An 8,213-nucleotide genomic window follows, 5' to 3' on the forward strand; every position below is an offset into this window, starting at 1 on the left:
CGTCATCATTAGAAACATTATATATGTGTGTGTATGTGCATATGCGCATGTGCGTGTATATGTACGTGCGTTTCATATACAAATATAAACGCACACACCACAAACAGAGCATTACTGTGACAAGGCGTGCATGGTGGTACAAGGGCTAATATTTCCAAGATATCATCGGCAATAACAAACCGTATTTCTATATTTCTCAATCAAATTAAGAAAATACGGAAGATTAAAGCGAAGTAATTAAACTGTTTCAGGTCTGGGTCGTTCAATGGAGACGTCTTCTTCATTTCCATTGCAAAATTTCATTATCGAATATAGTTGGTTTGTTGTTATTTGTTTAGCTTTTATGCCTGATAGGAATACCTATGGGGGTAGGGGTGTGGTGCGTATTGACATATGTATATAGGTCTGTGTGTGGTTGTGCGCATTTGAGTGTTTGTGCGTGTATGTATATATGCATAGGTATTTGAAAAAATATCTATATATATCTGTGCATATATATGTGTATATATGCATATATATGTATATGTGTGTGCATACATATATGTAAATATGTCTATATGTATAAACATATATAGAAAAATCTATATTCTTGTGTTTATATACTCACATATTTATTTATATATATATATATATATATATATATATATATATATATATATATATATACATGCATATACATATATATAAATCTATCTATCTATATAGGAATATACATGTGTGTCTGTATATATGTGCGTATTTATTCGTGTATGTATATATATATATACGTACATATACACGCACGTACGCATTAACACACACATACACATTTTTGTGTGCATATATATAAACCTTAAAAAAACTGTGACTTCAAAAGAAATTTAAAGATGGTCTACTGGGGAAAAAATATACGAAAGAAAAGTAAAAATATGTAATACAGACATAAATAACTAAATAAATGGGCAAATATATGCAGGCACACATATATATATATACATATATATATATATATATATATATATATGTCACTTTAGATAAAAGAATGATTGAATGATGAAAATGGAAGTAAAAAACACCAACAATCACAAGAATTACAAGAACGAAAGAACGATGCAGACGTCACGCAAGTTGTAAGTAAAAGAATTGTAACCAGGAGATGGAGAAGAAAAAGTGGCCGAAAAGAATGAAAAGGAAAAGAAAGAATGAAAGAGGAGAGAAGAAGGAGAGAAAAACATGTGATAATGAAAAAGAAGAAGCAAAAATATTTGTCGTTGATGATGATGATAACGACGACGACGATGATGATGATGACGATGATGATGATGACGATGATGCAAATGAATTCAGTAACCACCACAGAACGTGGACCTTGATCGTAACGACGACGTTAGCAATACGAACCGATAAACTGAATGTAACAGCAAAACGAAGGAACGCTCAGCAAAGAAGCGTAACACAGTGTACGCATGCGTCTATCTATGCCGTTCTGTGTATATTTGCGAGTGCGTATTATGTGTGTGTATGTGCTTCTGTGTGCGTGTATGTTTGTGAATTTATATTTTGTGTGTGCATCGCGATTTGTCTACTGCATGTTTGATGTGTGTGTGTCCGTGTGTGTCTGAATTGTTCAGTGCACGTTTGCAAACAAGAAAAATAATGAATTCAATATAATGCAAATATTAATTGCAGCGATGGTATTATTTTGTGGTCGGACTCGGAGTTTTGCGAAACTACGTATACACACATATATTCATACATATTCACATACACACGTACAAAAATACATACATTCATATATATATATATATATATATATATATATATATATATATATATATATATATATATATATGAATGTATGTATGTATGTGTATATTGATATATATATATATATGTATGTATATGTATGTATGTATATGTATGCAAAAAAGAGACAGACTGACAAACAAATCGGCAGACCAAATACGTGTGCATGTGTGAATTCGAGTGTGTGTATGCATGTTGATGTGCGTACCTGCATACATGTGAGTATGTACCATGTCTGTGTAGTTTTCTCTAACAACCCAACCCGCCGCCACCACCACCACCACCACCACCACAAGAAAGCAAACAAAAGAAAAAAATGAGAAGCACGTGACATACTAAAAATAATCTAAAAAAAATATAAAAACATGCTTCTGGTGAAGATTTTTTCAGACTACCCAGATTGCCATGGTACGCCTGGGAATTGTACTTCGTGACGTTACTAGGGATTTTAAAAAACTGTTTTTAATTATGATTTAAGATATTAGGGGACGCTGTATGCAAACAATGAATCTAGCGTTGTCGTTATTTTCTCCATCTTGGTTTACATCCACCAACAAAGCTACGAGCTGCCTTGTGAGTGGTCGCTGGACTTGTTAGAAAGTGCAGTCAAATATTTTGAAAATTACCCGCTAGTCATGTTTGAAATAGAGAAAACACGTTACACCGTGTGTTTCTAGATATGTTATGCTTGAAAAGAGAAGTAACTGAAACTTGAGGAGTCGAATGTCCTCGGACATGGTTCAACTGGAGTTTGATGAGCTGGGGTTAAGCGACTGGAAGGACAACGACAATGACTACAACAATAATTGCCAGGAATCCGGAAGCAGGACCCACTGCAGTTGCCATTTGTTACCATTTAACAAGGAATCAAGTAGTCTTTATTATTGTCGCAATTTGCGTTTGCTCTAAGGCGGCGAGCTGGCAGAAACATTAACACGCCGGGCAAAATGCTTAACAGTATTTCGTCTGTCTTTACGTTCTGAGTTCAAATTCTGCCGAGGTCGAATTTGCCTTTCGGGCTCGATAAATTAAGTACCAGTTGCTTACGGGGATCGATCTAATCACCGTCTCACAAAGTTTGTAATATTTTAACCTTTGGTCAGTAAGTGGTATTTCCCATTTATTCTGTCTAGAAATAAAAGGACACGACTACTTTTATCTTCAGACTTTGCATTTTTGATCTGGACATCAATTAATGAGAAAGATGCATGTATCGCTTACATGTCGCTTCACTTTGACTCCTTTAGTCACATAAAAGTTTCCAACGACTCATATAGTGTCTATGAGACGAGTAAAGTAGGAGTCTCAGAGGAGGTTCGAGCCGCTAAAAATGGAAACTGAATCTCTCTGGAATTACATCTTACCGCTCAAATAAAAGAAAGGTTATGTCGAATAATGTAGACATTAATGCACAAAGTACACGCAGGCAAATACATGCTCACGCATATATATTCTTATACATGTACACACACATGAACGCGCGTACACACACACATATATATATATATACATATATTCATACATATATATGCATATATGGCATAGAAAAATGAAAAAGATTATATATATATATATATATATATATATATATATATATATCATACATAGCGACACACTCCACTGTTTTTGCGGCTATATTTTTCCCCTCATTAACAACACTAACTTTACGTTAATACATCACTCACAGAACCGTTGATCCGAAGACATTTACCATTTCTCCAGAGGACTGAATCCTTCTGGAGAGAACAGAAAAGTACGGACCTTAATGAGGTCTAGATATTTACCGTACTAGAAACTTCCATCTAAATGTATCACTGTCCGCCTTCCTATCTATTATCTATCTGTCTGTCTGTCTGTCTGTCTATTTATCTATCTTCCTGTCTGTCTGTCTATCTGTCTGTCCCTCTATCTATCTATGTGTCTGTCAGTCCGTCTACTTTTCTTCTCGTATTTCTTTTAATTCTGCATATGTATGGTGATCTAAACAAATAGGTACGCTGTGTAAGTGCTATAACTGGTCATCGGTTAGAGTCCAAGTTCACAGCTAAGGCTGGAGCTAGGGATTCATAGTAGTGTGTGTGTGTGTAATTATGTGTGCCTGTTTTTGTCTCTCACCACCACTTGAAAAGTGGTGTCGACGTATTTTCGTCCCCGTAACTCAGCGGTTCTGCAAAAGAGTAAGACTTCCATGCATGCATGGGTCGGAATATCACCTATTCAAATAATTCCTTGAATTTGTCAAGTGAGGAACGAGATATAATTGAAATGAATTTTTAAAACAGTATGATCAGTCGTAATACTAAATGACAAAACCTTTTTTATAGAATCAGTGAGATTACGAAAAAGAAAAAAAACTGTTGTCTCTTTCATTGTTTTAATCGTATATATTTGTGTATTATATAGTTTGTTTGGATACATCTCTCTTTCTAACCAGCCAGACATTCATTGAAATGAATGGACACGTGATGCCTTCATCAGCGGAACTACACGCTGTGTCCTGTGAGAATAATACCGTTTTTGTCCACCCTTGTGTAGAAACCAATGATATAAGGAAAGCGTCGAAATATGACCGAATTGATTTACACACACACACACACGCAAACAAACAAACAAACAAACACTAATACACACACAGAGAAGTAGAAATAAAGAGAGAGATAGATAAATCATAGGTAGATATAAAGATAGACAGACAGACGGAGATGAATAGATAGATAGATACATACATACATACATACATAAAAGAATATACTCGAGTCGTAAATCAGAATACATTTCAATGCACATATCAGTTTAAGAAAAAGAACTACGCAACTCTGGAGAATGGCGATATAAATATTTGTGTGCTATATATATATATATATATATATATATATATATATAATATATAAATATATATATATATATAATATATAAATATATATATATATATTCATGTGTGTGTGTGTGTGTGTGTGTGTGTGTGTATTGTCGCGTGTTTTCGTATGTGTATATGTATATTGTCGTACATGTACTGGTATGTCTGTGTCCGTGTTAATTAGTGCGTGTATTTGTAAAGACACCCAAACATTCATATTTCACTTTCTCTCCCTGTCACTGTTTCTCTTTCTCTCTCTCTCTCTCTCTATCTATCTATCTTGCTGTTTCTCTCCCCTGTCTGTCTTTCTCTCAATAAACTTCAGTCTACTTCGTAATATAATGATGGCGTCAAGGAAATCTTTTGATCAGCGATGTTTCACGGGTATCAGGGTATATATTATATGATGCCGATAGTTTTGATGTGTTTGTTGTGCACCCGATGATGTATTAATTTCCCCACCCTCAACAATTCTCCATCTTCTCGCAAGGTCACAGCCATCTACTCCTTACCTATATGTGTGCGTGTTTGTCTTTATGTGGATGTGTGCGATCGTGTGCGCGCGTGCGTGTGTATGCGTTTACATCCTCGGAGTTATCTATGTGTTTGCAAATAAATACATACACATACAAACGCACACATGTATGTGGATGTGTAAGATTGTGTGTTTGTGTATTTATGTATGTGTGTGTGTGTGTGTGTGTGTACTACTTGTTTCGCGAACTACTTGTTTTACTCATTAGACTGCGGCCATGTTGGGGGAGCGTCTTGGAGAATTTTAGTCGAACAGCAAGGTTCCGGACCCACTCCTAATGCCCAAGGTGTCGCGCGTTAGGAGTGGATCCAGAACCTTGCTGTCAGTTTCCTTTCTTCAGCATCTTCACCGTTCTGGAAACCTCTTCGTCTTGGCGGATTATGTCAAAGGAGTCTCTTTTCCTGCAGATGTGTCGTTCTCTGTTTTTCTGTCTTACTTATAAGATTCGTTAACTAAATGATCGGCATTGACGATGACCTTATGAGATTCATTCTGTTCGAGGTATTTCATCTTCAAATTATTGCGATATATATAAATGTATATATACACACATATATATATGCATATATATACATATATGTATATACAGTTGGAATTTACAAAAAAAAAGCAAAGCAAAAGACGAAGACGAGTGTGTAAACTACAAACAGATGTATTTATATATACATATATACACACATATACATATATATGAATATGTATATCTATACACACACACACATATATATATATGTATGTGCTTATGTGTGTGTGTATATATATATATATATATATATATGTGTGTGTGTGTGTGTGTGTGTGTGTGTGTGTGTGTGCGTTTATATGTATATGTATATAGACAGACAGATAGATATATACAGAGAAAGATGTGTGTGTGTGTGTGTGTGTGTGTGTGTGTGTGTGTTCTTGTAGACATTCATATTAGTTGAGGTCACTTATTACTAGGAGGCAAAAATGTTTAGCAATTCTAACCTACTTAAGATAAATTTATTTCCAGAGGATTAACATCACCGCTGGGTTTCTTGTAAAGAAGGTTCTCATGAACGCCTGGGTACGTAATCGAGAGTCTGCGGATGTCTGTGCAGAATGATTCATCAACAGAAATAGCTGTCATCTGTAGTGAATCTGAGCATCACTCATATTTTCAACGCGTCTGTCTCTTCATCTAATACGATGCTAAAGATTTACAGCGGGATTAACAGCACCGCCTTGTGTTACGTCATATATAATTCCGGACATATTAGGTAGAGCACCGCTGACCACGATAATTTAACTGCTGCTCATACAATACAGTGTTGTGAGGCACATCGTATGGAGTAATCTTAACTAGGCAGAGAAAGAAGCAGGGTATATTTGCCGCAATGGTTCATCATACATAGTGGCTTGTCAGTCGATCTCTGGCATTTGTATCTGGTTCAATACTGATTTGAGGCTATAAGACAACGAGGAGAATAATAAACTACCAGTTCAACAATGACCGCCACCACCAACAACAGCTACAACAGCATCTCACTACTTCTACAACTGCAGCAGCAACTACTACTACTACTGCTGCTGCTGCTGCTGTTATTTTCTCCTCCACAAAGCGTTGCAATAATTCATCGTTTGCCTCCCGCGCCAAAGTAAAGAAAAAAATTCACTTAAATTAAATATTGTTGCATGTTTATATTTCGTGTCACGCAAAAGACTTTGCTTCACTTTCATCGCTGCAATCTTTGAGAGTGAAATTGCTTATCTTTTATCTTGTAATTGTTTCAGCCATTAGACTGAGGCCATGCTGGGGCAACGCCATGAAGTATATTTAGTCCAATGAATCGAGTCTAGTACCTTTTGCTACTTATTTTATCGGTCTATTTTACAGAACTGCTCGGTTAACAGAGCGTAAATACATTAACACTGGTTGTCAAGCGGTAGCGGGGACAAGCACAGACACAAAGGCACGCACGCACGCACGAACACACACACACACACACGCACACAAACACACGAACACACATACACACAGATACGACGAGCTTCTTTCAGTTACTGTGTGCTCAGTCCACTCACGAGGCTTTGGTCAGCTCGAAGCTATAACAGTTGCCGAAGGTGCCACATAGTGGGATTGAACCCGAAACCATGAGGTTGGGAAAATATAAATGCACAACGGATACTATGTAGTGTATAGGTAGAACACAGTGTATAATACATACGTAGTCACGATGTAGCAACACGAGAAACATTGTTACTACATAATAATACATACAAACACGTGGTTTCTTTGAAGTATGTTCGTGGTAAAAAAAACAACTGAAACAATTTAAAAATACACGTTGGAAGTAGGTACAACAAAACAAATCTTTATAATATGTTATTTTGCATAAAAAAATGTAGAATTAAAGAAATTATTGAATTAAGAAATATCTGCAAAAACCTATGCTAACTCAGTATTGTTACATAATAATTTTTTTTCAAATTGGTTAAATTTTCAGTCGTGTACTATTAATTGAATTCACAGAAAAAGTCTTTCAACGTTCTTCCATGCAAATTCTATTACGACTAATGTCGGTATTAAAAAAAAAGTTTAAAGTAGCTTTCTCTATTTTAAGTTTTAGTCTAACATTATTCTCAATACATTTAAATAAGATAAACATAATTGCACATCTGTATTGGTGCATCGATACAGATGGTGAATAGGTTTATCTTCCGGTAATGTAATGTAGCGTACTAATGTCGCATAGAATTTCCTTGAGATTAAAATAGCTTAAAAATAATACGATCAAACAGGACAATTTGTCATGTATACATTATGTCTGCTCAACAATGTATCTATAACCGGACTCAGCAAGAATGTTTCATAATCTTTTCTTCACTTCTCTGCTGTAACTATGGCTGTACTCAACTAAAAAGATTAGCAATTGAGAAAAGATCTTTTTACTTGCTTAAAGTCACTCTACTGCGGCCATGCTGGAATGATGCCTTGAAGTTTCTAGTCAAACAAATCTAACTGAATACTTATTCTAAATCTTGTACTTATATTATGTTTTTCAGAATGCT

This window comes from Octopus bimaculoides, chromosome 22 (assembly GCF_046866305.1).
Source record: "Octopus bimaculoides isolate indiv1 chromosome 22, ASM4686630v1, whole genome shotgun sequence".
NCBI classification, from domain to species: domain Eukaryota; kingdom Metazoa; phylum Mollusca; class Cephalopoda; order Octopoda; family Octopodidae; genus Octopus; species Octopus bimaculoides.